The 15949-nt window shown below is 35.1% G+C and overlaps 1 pseudogene; it reads right to left on the minus strand.

The window, feature by feature from the left end:
* The window catches only part of LOC109103699, a 67562-nt pseudogene extending 52607 nt beyond the window's left edge, over positions 1-14955 (minus strand).
* Positions 14956-15949: the final 994 nt, after the last annotated feature.

The following is a 15949-nucleotide window of genomic DNA, read 5'->3' on the forward strand; positions in this document are numbered from 1 at the left end:
TGTGAAGAAATCAGTCTTTCTGAGGGATGAGAAAGACACTGTGAGCTCGAACAACCCAACACATGAACACTGCCTCAACACACACACACACACACACACACACACACACACACACACACACACACACACTCTCTCTCTCTCTCTCTCTCTCTCTCTCTCTCTCTCTCACTGATCACATAAAACAAATAAACTCCCGCATAAAGTCTCCATAAAACATTGTTGATCACAGACAGTTCAATACAAGTTAAGCTCCGCAGACAGTATCTGTAACATGTTGTCGATTACCACAGAAGATAATTTAGACTCTTTACAGTGATACACTGACAGTGAAAGTCTATGGGGAAAGAACAGACACAAAACCAAAGTCAAAACTCTAAAAATCAGAGCCAGCAGAGCTGTAAGAAATCAGAAAGAAACAGTTTACATACAAATCCACAAAACAGGAATAATATCAGTAACAAATCACCACAAATCACAACTATCTGTCATAGAGAAATATTCTCACCAGCGATTTAGACACTTTACAGCTCAAATAGCACACATTTTTTGCACAGAACAGTTCATTTAGATGCTTTTACCAAATGTGGACTTCACATTTTTAGCCTATTACCTTTAACTGCATTACTGTAAACACCATTTTTATTTAAACTCATTAATGAGTCTAATTTCTAAGTATAAAGGGACTTTTTACGTTTTTCCCCCAACTGTCACTTTGCTTCCTGGATCCTGTTTTATTTTATTAAAATTCACATTGGAACTTCTGCTAAATGAATAAATGTGAATGTAGCTCACACAATCGCAATTTAATCTCTCTTCCTTCTATTATAAACACACAGACGGTTTCATATTTAGCCTTCATTTAATGATATGGATTTTTCCATTACAGCCTCAATGTCACACATAATTCACATTAATATAATTAATCACAATGATGTTCAATTACAGATGGTTTCACAACTGTTATTATCACACAGAAACACTCGGGGGTTCACTAATACGTGTTAAACAAGATCAATCATGTTCAAGACTGAGAACTGGTCACGCTTTTTACCCCAGTGAATGCTTTAAAAATAATATATTTGTAAAAATTAAATATCTAAAGAAAAAGGCACAGCAACAGATGTATTATGTCTAATATTCTGAGTTACTGTATATATATATATATATATATATATATATATATATATATATATATATATATGTATAAAGATTGCTTACATTCACAGATAAATTTTAACAATTTTTTAGCAAAATGTCTTGCCTACAAAAAAATAAAATTAAAAAAATTAAAAATTAAAATTGCAACATTTCAAAAACTATATATGGAGTAAGTTGTCACAACGCAGTGATCCTCAAATCTGGCTCGCGAGATCCACTTCCTGCAGAGTTTAGATCCAACCCTAATCAAACAAACCTACCTGTGATTTTCTAATGATCCTGAAAACATTGATTAGCAAATTCAGGTGTGTTTGATTAGGGTTAGAGCTAAACTCTGCAGGAAAGTGGATCTTGCGAGCCAGATCTTAGGATCACTGTCACAATGAGATGCTCATTATTTGCACTGATTAAAAAAAAAAAAAAAAAAAAAGATTAAAAATGGCTTTTTTAGAAATTAAATGTCTGAAGCAAAAAAGTGAAAAAATCTTTATTTGTAAAATGAACTATTTAACACAGAATGGTTATTTCACCATTACCTAAAACTTATTACCAAAATTGTACCTAAAGATTATTATAAAATAAATGCATAATGTCTAAACTAATATATAATGTAATTATGAATAAAAATGGTTGACATTCACAGCTGCATTTTAGCAAAATTAATCAAACGTTAAAAGTCTTGACTGCTAAAAAAAAATACTAAAATATAAACTATATCTGAAAAAATACCTTTGTAGATATAAAATAAAAGGAAAAAAAATCACAGTATGTGTGTTTTTATTTTTACTAAGTGTATTACAGGCTATTTAACACTAAACTACAAAGTTATTTAGAAAAACAAATTTAAATGTCCATTAATATTCTAAGTTATTATAAAAAATAAAAAAGGCCAAAACTTACAGCTGCATTTTAGTAAAAAAAAAAAAAAAAAAAAAAAATGTTCTACAAATGTTCAGGGGAAAAAATAGCTAATTTTTAAATGTAGCATTCTTTGCTGGATTGCATTCCTCCATCAGTCGCGGCCGCGGGGATCATCTGGAGTCTGTCGCTCCTGAAATGAGTCCCGCCTCGTCTCTAATGAACATTCCTCAGAAACCTCAGATAATCCTCGTCTCAAACCGAGACAAACGGGAGGATTCCATCAGCTGAAGGCATGGCAACAGATGTGATGTTACCGGGGGCAACAGTGGTCACATGACCCATGGAGTGCCAAGAGGCCCGGTTCACTGACGCCCGTAAAACAACTCAATGATTTTGTTGATTTTGTTCAACCTTGCTGTTTTGTCCACAGCTTGTTTTGGGAGGATAAAACCCATGTTTGTTTTCATTGGATGCTAATATAGATGGCACTTCTGAAGATGAGACGATCTGTGTACCCATATGGCCATTAAAAATGAGCACTTCAGCGGGAATTAGCTCAGAGACGTACCGGCGTCTGACCCCCACACAAAAGTTTATATGAGGCTGGGGAGTAAACATTCATCGCTGAAGTTTCAAGATGATACCGCAGCAACTACAGCTTTTCATCATATAAACAACATCACTGAAGATTCAAGACGATACCGCAGGAACTACAGCTTTTCATCATATAAACAGGCCTTGTAATGTCTGTTAATATTGTTAACTTAAATTAAAACGATATTAAAAAAAAGTGAAATAAAAATAAACAATAAGTAAAATAAAATAAAAAGTAAACATATTTTATTAGTTAACGAAGTACTAAAATAACTAAAATAATAATAATAATTAAAAAAGTGAAAATAATATTATATTATAATAGATTAGCATAACATATATCTGTCACACCCCAGTGGTCTGTAGCATGAAGCTGAAAGATGAACAAACAAAAGTAGCGGAGTGAGTTTTTGAGTGACAAAACCTGATAAAGCCAACCTGGTTTAGATCAGGTTTACCAGGCTCACAAAGCTCAATATAAACCTTCTGTCAACTCAGAGTTTGAACCAGAGTTTGTGATTAACTCTGGAGCGCATGCACCTGAATGTGTGACACATGCGGCAAACAGCCAACCACAGGGAAAACAGAGAGAGTATCAGCAAAGTGTCATTTGAATTCATTTCTCACGAGATTCAGCGCAATTCACTTCTCTGCTGAAGATTGAGAAATGTCATTACTAAAAATGTAAAAAAAAAAAAAATGCATTTACAAGGCAGAAAAAAAACTTCTGCTGCCAGCAAAAGTTTTGCAGCACAAGGAAAATATATGACTATGAAAAGGAATGAACTGAATTCAATTATTTCTATATAGTTTCACACAGAGCTCAAAAGGAAAACATAGGTTTAGTCATTTTAAATGTTGGATGTATTAAAGCTTATCTATCTATCTATTTATCTATCTATCTGTCTGTCTGTCTCTCTGTCTGTCTGTCTATCTGTCTGTCTGTCTGTCGGAATTAGCTAGGCTACCCCGTTCCAAAACACTGATAATGGAGCTTAAAATTAACTGCCATTTCACACAATAATTATATGAATATATTATATGAAGGTCAAAGGTCAGTTTATTTATATAGTGCATTTAAAAACAGCTAGTGTATACCAAAGTGCTGTACATATACAGAGTCTAGGACCAGCTACAGAAAAACAGTGAACTGTGAAGTAACAGTGAAGTTTATATTAATTATAAACAATTACTATAATAGAAATATAATAAATAAGTAACTGGAAAAATCAGGAAACTTTGTCTCTAAAATTCTTTGAGTGTCAACTGCTTTAATTTTTTGCTCACAGCTGATTGGTCCAGTTTGATTGCATCAGATATATGTCACTTTGCTCACAGCTGATTGGTCCAGTTTGGGTTTGCGATCTCTAACCCAGAATAAAACCTGCTCAGGGGCAGGGTAGCCATGTAGCGTAAGTTACCATGAGGATGAAACACTCAAAACCAACCCATCTTCTTGCGTGCGAAAACTCAAGAGTTTGCTCAAACTAAACATGAACTTTACTGGGTAAAAACTGAAACCGGCTTCGTGCTGCAGGCCACAAGACTGTTTTGTTTTCATCCTCATGTGTGTATTGACCCAGTTTCTGTCTCTCTTTGATTAGTTAGTTCACCTCTCTGTCCCTCATTAGCTTCCCTATTTAAGTTGTAGTCAGTTCACAGTTTGATTGTCCAGTCTACTTCGTCCCTACGCGTGTATCCTGCCTGCCTGTTCTGTGTATTAACCCCCTAGACTGTGTGCTTTGATCTTCATCTTCTTTGTGTGCTCATACACCGTAGCGTGACATCACATTTAATTAATAATGATAATAATACTATTATTATTATATTAATTGATATTTATTTAAATATTAACATTATTAAATATTAATATTTAAAACATATTTATAATATTATAGAATGTATTATTATTAATTAATTACATTTGATACATTATGCTTTATAATAAAATATTTTCTCTAATATTATGTTCACTTATATATGAGCATAAAATATATAAAGAATATTTCACTTCAAACTTTGTATATTATACAAATGTAATTTTATATGTTATAATCACATATTACTTTCACTTATATATTAAGATAAAATATATGAAGAATATATTTGTTGTGTTTGTCATTTTTTACAATTATAATTTTTGATAATGTCAGTTTTATTTTTATTTTTTCTTATTTTCATTTTTTTAGTACTTCAGGTTAACTAAATGAATGTGTGTGTGTTTGTTTGCGTGTGTGTGTGAGTGTATTTTTAAGTAATTGTAAAGCAATTTTAAGTAATTGTTTAGTTTTGATTAATTTTATTTAATTAATGAAAACAGGAACTATACAAATAAATACTAAAGATTAATGCAATGTATAATAGTATGTAACGTAAGTAAATAACTTTATATGTATATAAAAACACAAAAAGACAGATAAATCTTAGATCTGAAAATTATATACAGTATATAGTCAAATTTGCATGTAATATTCATCAGACTGTGTGAATGCCCTGAATCCATCTGAGGATAAAACTACAAAAACACTGAATCCAACACTGGACAAAACTACATTAAACATCTTTTCCACATGAATAGAACACATGCGGTATAAAGTACGCTGTCAGGCAGCTCTAGAGGAGGATTGATTCTGGCCACAGACGGATCTGATCCCTGAGGAGTCCAGCAGGATTCGGCCGTCAGATGGATTAGACTCATACTCATTAGTGAGCAGTGTGTGCTGGGAAACAGATGCTGCTCTGGTGAACGTGTGGAGTCTTTACTGAAACACTGGATGTGCAAATTAACATTCAAATACACACATACACACAGAGCCCTAGAGAGAAGGGCTGAAGTTAATTACACACACTCCTGTGTGAAGAACACTTTAATTTACAGTTGTGTAGTGGACGCACACACCACCATCTGAGTCCTGACAAACACACACTTACACCTGATCCTCACACACATCCAGTTCAGTTGTCTACATAGGGAACTACCTTCTAAGGAGATGTTCAAGTAAAACATGGAGTGCAAGAAATGTGACTTCCATTGATGTATTTGATAAGTTGATACTTTAATATGCATACAAATACAAAACACACTCAGAGCTATTCTGTTTCTATCTCATCTTCTTTCTGCTGGCTTCTCATCTTCTCCAGGTCAGGATGTCCATTATGACGTAAAAGCCATCTGCCCAAATATCAGACATTATCTGACTGTTTCCTGCTCCATTTCTCACAGACATACACGCTGTTATTTATTGCTCTCATACAGTGAGAGCTGATTGTATTGCCTGAAGATTCATTGTTGCTGCTGCTTTAATGTAATTTGGGAAGATGAGACATGCTTGTGAAATATTCTCATCATTTATATTGAGTGTTTTTGTTGACTTTCCTTACCTAACACCACATGACTTTATACACAGATCTGTATGTATTGTATGTGCTCCAATGAGTCTAAACAGGTAAAGTACACACAACCTGTAAACATTTTGGAAAAATTACTTTGGATGAAGAAAAATAGTTTTATTAAGATTTTTTTTGGATTGCAGCAATATTTTAATATATTTAATATTTCTTCCCAAATTCTCCTCCGTTATATTAAAAATGATGATCTATTATTTTACTTTTAAAGTGTTTATAATGGTAGTATTTTTTGCACTGAATTTAATTTATTAAAACTAGGGATGGGTACTGTTCACCGCTGGGTACCGTGCATCCCCCCCAACCCTTCTGTTTTTTGGCAAACAAACTGAGGTTTACTGTTGAAATCAATAAATGGAAGAAAAATTGTGTGAATATTCCTTTAAAAATAATTAATATGCCAATAATTGTATTTTTTTCTACAATTATGTGATTAATCTGGTTGTAATATTAATTTTTATCATTTAATTGTTTTATTTAAATTTGATAAAAATTTATATTTAAAGACGTACATTATGCTTGTATAAAAGTAATACAAGGAGTAATAGATTTCTGTTACATATTAAACCGTACTTTTATTTGTGCCAGGTTGCCTATGAAGTTCCTGTGTGAATACAGTATGATGATGCTAGTTTTCTCTCAAATGAAATGGTAAAATTTGCCAAGGTGGACACTTAACAGCAGCTCTGGACATTAAGCTTTTTGTGTTCATGCTGTCATATATAGTGAGACGCACTGGCCGGAAATCACCTTAGCACCAGCACTCACACACTTGCTTCAGTATTTGTGTAGAAAAACACAACCCGTGTTTCCGCCATTCATACAATACAATACAAATTTTATTTCTATACGCACACTTTAAAACAACTTGCCGCTGACCAAAGTGCTTTCCCCAGCAACATTTATATACAGTCACACAAACCAGATTTCAACATTAAAATGTAGTAAAAAACCTGGTCCCTCTAATCTAATTTCTAAAAGCTCTATCAAAAAGGTACTACGATTTCAAATCTAGACTCAAAACCATCCACAGATGGGCAAGATTTAATGTTGCATCACTGGGAGAGGGTTTCCATAATCACGCTTTTTTGATTGTTCTACAAAATCGCGTTTTGGGAACATGAATCCATCTAATTCGAAGATCTCAGGTTTCTTGAATTTTGATAAGGAATCACATAGGGTCAAACAATAGATTTTGGTACTCTCGCAATGCCATGCCAATGCTTTTAAAAACATTAGCAAAAACACTTGAACGATTCAATTCTAAAATTCTACAGCAACCACCAGTGTCGTAAGAGAAACCAAAACTGGAGTAATTCTCTCTCGTCTTCTATGTAACACAAAAATGGCGTTGTGCGAGTCAAAAGTCTGGCTGCATCGCACACTTTGTACTAATTAAAAAACGACGAGATAACTGACCCTGAGAAATAACCTATATATACAGAATTACCAGTAATTGATCCGTGATGACACAAAGCATGAATAATAGTCTCCAGATCCTTATAAGAGGGAGAAATGTTTTCAGTTTAAAAATAATTCTGAGTTGATAAAAGGCACCCTTAACAACCACTAGTAACCTGTTTATCTAAAACTAAGGCTGAATCCATTATAACACCCAAATTCTTAACGTGATCTGAAACACTTTCCCTTGGAAGCAGAAGAATGGTCCAAAACAACACACTCAGGGAGGTGGGGCGGGTTACCTTATTGGTATTAAGATGAAGAAAATTGCTTGCCAACCAGGCTCTTATCTCACCTTAACACTGAGCAAGTCCATCAAAGAACTGAGAACCATTTGGATCTATTTAAAAATATAACTAATAAAAATCTACACAAAAATGATACATAATATTATATTTACAAAAACTGAGCCCAAAGGGCCCATATATAATGAAAATAAAATAGGCCCAAGTATAGACCCCTGTGGCACACCACTATGTAATTTAGCTGATGTAGAACTCAGATCCCCAAGACAAACCAAGAAAGATCTATCTTTTTAAAATATGATTTAAACCATTCTAGGGTAGTACCCTTAACACCAGCATCTTCCAAACACTGCAATAAAATACCATGATCAACGGTATCAAAAGCAGCTGTGAGATCAAGTAAAATAAGAATAACTACCTTTCCTACCTTTCCCAATAAAAATATCATTAAAAAAAAACCTTAAGAAGGGCGGATTCTGTACTATGAAGAGACCTAAAACCTAACTGGAACACATCTATAACAGCATTAATATCTAAATATGATGCAAGCTGAGACAGAACAACCTTCTCTAAAATTTTCGATAAGAAAGGTAGTACTTAAAACTGTATAGTCCAAATTTGGTTTCTTAAGAAGTGGCTGCACTGGTGCAGTTGTTTAAAGAAAGCAGGAAAAGCCATTCCATTAATTAATTCTACTATTAAAAAGAGATTGAAGATTTACCTAAAAGATCAAACAATTTTAACAACAGCCGAGGAGGAAGAGTATCAGACAGATGTGCAGCAGGTGTAGTGTGCCTTAATATATACTCCAACTGAGGTTAAGAAATACGTTCAAAACTACTAAATGAACTCTGATGATTTAACTTCTAGACAATTAGTAGGAGCAGGAAAATAATCTTTGACCGAAGATTATCAACTTTGTTTCCAAAAAAATGCAAAAAAATCTTCATATCTTTTGAGTGGCCTCTAGACAATTAGTAGGCGCAGGAAAAATCACTTTAGTAATCATATTAAATAAATATTAGGCTTGTTTGAGTTCTTATTAATTATACTTGAGAAATATTTTGCTTTTGCACCCTTCACAAGTGCAATCTCATCTAAAATTTCTGTACAAACCGAATTAAAAGAATTTGATTCCCTGTATTTTAAAGGTGCAATCTCATCTAAAATTTCTGTACAAACCGAATTAAAAGAATTAAAATACCCATCCACACTAAGGTCATGACAGAATGATGAGGCTAAAAAGGCCTCTGAAAATCGAACAACAGCTGAAATATTTTATAAAATGAGTGAAGTGGCCAGACCTATTGCTTACTGTATTCAGCGAAGGAAATGCAGCATCAAAAACAAACAAACAGATGATCAGAAAAACAAGCATCATTTTACACCAGCATTAGTAATAGAGAGACCCAAGGGCAAGACAAAATCAAGAGTATGGCCAGCTCCATGAGTAAATCCTGACACAAACTGAGTAAAATTAAAGTGAATCGATCAACTGCAAAAATTCACTAGCCAATGGCTTAGAGGGACAGCACACATGTATATTAAAATCACCAAGTATAAGAAGATTATTAAAGGTAGGAACTGTGACAGATAAAATCTCTGAAATTCATCAATAAAATCCTTATTATACCTTGGAGGTCTATAAATAAGTGCACATAACAATGAAGAAACAGAATCAACCCTAAATAATTGTATTTCAAAAACTAGTATATTTCCTGGATGGCAGTTGACTACATTTAAAATGATTTTCGTACACTGTTGCCATACCTCCACCTCTTCCAGAAGTTCTAGGCAAATTCAGAAAATAGATACTTAAAAGGACAAAGTTCAGACAAAGGACTTGAGTCCAACGCATCAAGCAAAGTTTCAGTCACAAAAAGGAAGTCCAAGTTATTTGATGAACAATATTCATTTGAAAATAAAAGTTTTATTCACCATGGGCCTCGCATAATGCAACGCCATCTTAACTGAGATTCTGTTATCAACTTGTGGAAAATTCATGCACGAGATTCAACTTGTTTGAGCGATCAAAGATTGCTGACATTTACTCCTCCATTCTGATTACGCGGGAAAGCCATTGGCCATGCCAATAAGCTGGAAGCATCCCATTAAGCTCAACAGGAACCAACCATGAGCATTTTAATTCCCCAAAGATGGAATAGTCCATAGAGGCACCAAAAAATTATTTTTGGGAGGCCAAAAATTGTTTTATATTTAATCAGAAGTCCTCCTCATTTCCCATGTTTTTTTACGACCTTTCTTCCTTTGGCATGGGAACACCGTCGCTGAAGCAGCTCCACAGGAACTGAAAGTAACACCGTGGGATGAGCGAAACTACGGTGACAAGCGTCCCAGGATCCCAACGCCTACATAGATGTCCGAATGCTTATAAGAGATTAACGATCGTAGCACAACATGTCTTTCCCACTTGGCAGAAGGCAACCAAAAGCACCAGGGTTGAACAGGTACATAATAGACATAAACAGGCAAATAAATTCCATATCCAAAGCCTGACGGCATGCCGGCAAACACACTGGCGCCATCTTGACTACAGAGGCAAGCAGAACATGCAGGATTCATATCTAAACCATCTTTTTGCATTTTAATATTCACAGAAACTAGTTCATATCGCAATTCGAATTACAGTGGCAGACCTACTTTTGATTTATTTGTCTAAAAGTTTACGAATTCAGTGGCATTCCGCTCTATAGAGTACATTATGTTTTATATAATAGACTCCGTGATCCCCCGTCGACATTTTCACAGAAACCATATGGCCCTAGAAATGTAACCACACTTCAGAACATTTCAGCTTGCCCTGTGTGTTGTTTGAACGAGTTGCAGGGGGGAACATCAAGTCACAGGGTTCTGTCTTTCTCTCTCTGTAGCTTATGCGCCCAGATGCATTCTTAGGTACCGAAATTTTACACCGATTGATTTAACGTGAATCGGTACTCTGTAGTACCAACGCAATTCGTTCTGCAATCGGCACCCTTAAAAGTAACGAGTTCAGTACCCAACACTAATTAAAACATAAATCGTTGAGTCAGTGCCGGTAGCCATGTGGGCATTGTGTGCTGACATATTGTGCTGACAAGAACAAATCCTGCCTCATGGACCTTTCCCGCTTCCACCCCCGTCTATCTCTCACTCACTTCCTGTCATATCTCTACTGTCCTGTCAATAAAAAAATGCAAAAAAAAATGCAAGGAAAAATGAAAAAAATGCCACAAAAACATAAATCATCGTGAAAAAGATAATTTTCTCTATTTGTAAAAAAGGCCAAACTAAAAAAAACAAAAAAAAAAAAACAATGTAATATATTATTATTATATTTATAGTTGCTATGTTTATAGATATTAAAGGATCAGTTCACTTTCAATTTAAAATTTCCTGATAATTTACTCACCCCCCATGTCATCCAAGATGTTTATGTATTTATTTCTTCAGTCGAAATGAAATTACGGTTTTTTGATGAAAACATTCCAGCAGGTAGTAGACGTCATGCAAACGGAAAATTACAGTTTCAATGCAGCTTCAAATGGCTATAAACCATACCAGACGATGAATAAGGGTCTTATCTAGCGAAACGATTGGACATTTAAAAAAAAATAATTAAAAGTGTATATGCTTTATAAACACTTTTCTCTCACTTCTGCCGACTGTCAAAACCGGAAGCTGGATGATGTAGCACGTCAGCGTTGCGTGATTAGTGACGAGCAGCAGAGAGAGAACAAAACAAAACGCCGTTCACGAATTTGAAGCACAAAACAAGGATTTATTAAGGAAAATGTCAGAGGATTTCGATATAAGCCAAGAGGAGACTGGTTTTCCTTTGCTAAAGTAAGGAAACGTTGTTTCCTTTTCTCCTACATTTCCCAGAGGCACACGCGTGGCCCATACGTGCTACGTCATCCGCAGGAACGGCTTCCGGTTTTGACAGTCAGCAGAAGTGAGAGAAAAGTGTTTTATAAAGCATATACAATCTTTTTTTTGTTGTTGGTTTCTTTTTTTTTAAATGACCAATCGTTTTGCTAGATAAGACCCTCTGGTATCATTTATAGCCATTTGAAGCTGCACTGAAACTGTAATTTTGACCTTCAATACATTTTGAAGTCCACTGAAGTCCACTATATGGAGAAAAATCCTGGAATGTTTTCATCAAAAACCTAATTTCTTTTCGACTGAAGAAAGAAATACATTAACATCTTGGATGACATGGGGGTGAGTAAAATGTCAGGAAATTTTCATTTGAAAGTGAATTAATCCTTTAAAGTCTTTTTTTTTTTTCGTGACCTTTAAATATCTTAATTCACCCAAAGACTGTAAACCTGTTTACATTTAGCCAATATTCAAATCTTATTTAGGTGTGTTAGAGATGTTGGTCAGAGTTGTCATACCTTATAAAAAACACTCACTAATTTTGAATCTTCACCAGATGCAATGCGTAATGAAATATGCATGCCTCCAACAACAACAACAACAACAAAAAAAAATCTCAAAACAAGACATAACATGTCATGAAAAACACACATTGTGCCTCAGGTTCTGCACATCTTGCTGTATTTTCAACAGAAAATTCATTTTAAGGTTTATTAGCAGACTATTGTAATGAGAGTCGACACCTTATGACCACCAAACTGAAGCTTAAAAGAAACAGGACAACAACCCAAAACACAGACTAAGTCAACAACAGATGAATCCTCCCTCACATATCTACATTACTATGTAGGAAATGCATAATGCTGCACAAATACATAAAGAATGAAAGCATGGTTTCAGGTAAGGCAGTAGTGCTGTTGCCGCCATGTTGTGGAGACTCTGTGTGTTTCTATGCGAAAGCAAAATAACTTTATTTGACCTTTCAAAAAGTGAATACAGTTAAGAAACAGTGGTTAAAATGTATTTACAACACTGTTCCAGAACAGTGCAAACCAAATGTTTGTGTGCAGCTCATTTTACAGAGGACAGTTTCCTGAACCTGAAAGAGTACAATGCAGCAGTGCACAAAGGCTGTTTGTAAAAAATGGGGCAATTTCAACTTTGCTACAGGACAATTTGGTGCTTCTGAATCAGAGACTGTAAGTATGTTTTATTATTTGCTACTGACTGTTTAAATGGCAACGTGTAGAGTAACACACGTTGTTTCCGATCTATGTGCATTCAGATTTTTTGATATGGTATGGTAAAACTGACAACATTATTATCTGTCTTTCTAATTGCTTTGGAAGCAAATGTTTGTGGTTATGGTAAAGGTCATTACATTTCCAACACAAGTTTAAGATGTTTGGCCAATAACAATGCATTGAGTCCACTGACCTATGAGAGCGCACTAACTATTCAGAAGGAGAGGCTTTGTAAAAATTATGTGTTTTAGAAAAACTGGGCAAAGAGGAGTTACAATAATGTATTGAATGTGAAAAATAATGTGTTTTTTCAACATTAAAGCTTGCTAACATATTCTATCTCACCCGATACACAAAATAATGATCTTTGAAAATTGCATCATATGAGCCCTTTAACATAAGAAAACAGACCTTCTGGAGTGTAGCAATCAGAGTCCTGACCTCAAACCTGCTGAAATGCTGTGATATCACCTTATGAGAGCAATTCACACCAGATATATCAAGAAAACCGCTAAAATGAAACCACTTTGGTGCTAAATTCCTCCAAACCATGTGCAGGTCTGATGCACAATTACAGGAAACCCTGTGTGGAGGTTATTGCTTTCAAGAGTAGCACAAAATCACTAACAGCAATTACAATAATAATAATAATAATAATAAAAATTAAATCAACACATGCATTTACTTTACATTAAATAAACATTTAAAATACATTTTTAAAAAATCTATCTGCCAGTAGGGTCAGAAAAATAATCTTGTTTTCCCTTTGTATTAAGTTTATTTTTCTAAACACACTTACAGATTTTTTTAAGCATAAGATACTTTTTTTTTTATAAATTTTTTTAGAAATCAAGACTTAATATCTTATGCAATTTTGATTCTCAGGTAAATGTATCTTGATTTAAGAAGTTTTATATATTGTATTTGTGCTGGAAAACAAAACAAACAAACAAACAAAAAACACTTAAGAAAATATTGTCCCTTTTTTTATTATTTAGTTGTAAAATGTAACGATGTTATCACCCAGCTTTTTATGTGAATTAGATATAAAAGTACGTCCAACTTTATCTGCATAAATACAGTATATATGTGTAGGGCAATATGTACTATATAACAAATACCAACTGCTTGATTGCTTCTATCGTTACAAAATGTAAAATATTTTAGCATCCTGGTCTAATCTGTTACAGTAAATGTGACTATAAGGCATGAAGATATTAAGATATTATAAACATTAACATCATTTGATGTTAGAAACAATGTATATAAAAAAAAACGCTACATTTGTACTTTAATATATAACACATTTTTGTTTGTTTCTTACCTTAAACTCCGTCTCTATGTTAGCAAGTCGTGCGAGTTCATTGCTGAGCTCTAGTGCGGTCAGCGGATCTTCGCTGGACAGTGACAGGTAGGCGGCGCTAGCAAGCCCTTTATATGCATTCATGCGCGATCTGGAGTGACTGAACGAGTCCGCGTCTCTCTGTTTCTCTGTGCACTCGTAGCACTTGCAGAAGTGTCATGGCGGCCCGCTCGCGATCCTGGCGCCCTTCATCAGCCGGATGTGTACGATCTCGTACTCCTGACAGCTGCGCGGCCAGAATCAACCGGGTGTCACATCATGCGAAAAACCGGTCCCATCCTCATCGTAAGCATAGAAGTCGTCGTCCCCTCAGTTTTCCTTTTCCTGCTCCAGCGGGCTCAAAGTCAGTCTCAAACCACACGCGCGAATGCCGAGATGAGCCAAAATGGCTCCACGATTCGCACGTAACCTTTGATTGATCGCCAAAAGAATCGCGTCGCCAATGCGTGCCATCCCGTCCGTTCTTTAGCAAGAGCTCTGTGAACCTCCAGGGTGCTCGTTACCCGACTGCTAACTGCAGCGCGTTTTGCCCCATGTAGTCTACACAGTTGAAAATTAAGCGTTTTGGACTCATCCAGCATTTTGCGCGACAACGGGAGGAATGTTTACCGTAACTCTGCTGCATCAAGGAAACGCTCCTCCTCTGCCGTGAGGCTGGTGCCGCGTTCGTTGAACATGTAGCAGGGCTCGGATGGCTGCCGACGGCCCTTCTCTCGCAGGTGGTGTGCCTGCGATGCATGATGACCTCTGACCTGAGAGAAAAAGAATATATATTACACACATAAAAATCTTTTCTTGGAAAGGAATAGTTGCATAATTTTTTTTTTTCTTTGTTAACAAAAGTATTCTTGTAGCTTCATACATTGCAGTTGAACCACTGATGTGTCACATGCCGACTATTTTAACAATGTCCTTATACCTTTCTAGGCCGTGAATGTGTTAGTTGCGTTGCGGTCTATGGGCGTGTCATAAAGCTCTCTCGCATTTCATCAAAAATATCTTAATTTGTGTTGCAGAAGATGAAACAAAAGGTCTTATGGGTTTGGAACGACATGAGGAGTGATAATTAAGGACAGGTGTTTTCATTTTTGGGTGAACTATCCCTTTAACAGAAGTTAAAAGAGTCTATAAAAAATCTTCAGTCTTCATTGCTAAGGTAAAATTTCTAATTTTCATTTAGTTTAAGTTGAAGTTCTAAAATTACTAAAACTAAAACTGAAATAAAAATTTAAAAATACTATATAGACACTTAAATAATAACAATAATAATAATAATAACAATAATATTTAAAACAATTACTAAAACCTCAAAATATTAATTAAACACTATGTTCATAATGATACTAAAATAACAATGATTTTTAACATCATCAAGAAAAAATCACAACTACGCTGGTAAAAGGTTGCTGCTAAATACTGTAGCTTAAATGAGTGTGTTTTAATTTCAACTAGTCTAATCTGTTCTGCTCATTGCCAACAGCACGAGATTCAATCCATGACTGTTTGTTCGATAGACTGACATCTAAAATGCCAGTCACAGCTCTCCTTTTAGAAAGTTTTGCTAAATTGGCCTTCATGCCCACATGGGACTGTCTGACCTCTGATTGGCCCAATATAATCAAGGACATCAGAGATCAGCTTGGGGCTCTGCCGTGCTTTCAATGGAACCTTAACATAGACAGACACGTGATGGTTCAAACAGTAGGAGCAAAAGCTAAGAAATTGCCGCAATT

Source organism: Cyprinus carpio, chromosome B14, assembly GCF_018340385.1.
Source record: "Cyprinus carpio isolate SPL01 chromosome B14, ASM1834038v1, whole genome shotgun sequence".
NCBI lineage: Eukaryota > Metazoa > Chordata > Actinopteri > Cypriniformes > Cyprinidae > Cyprinus > Cyprinus carpio.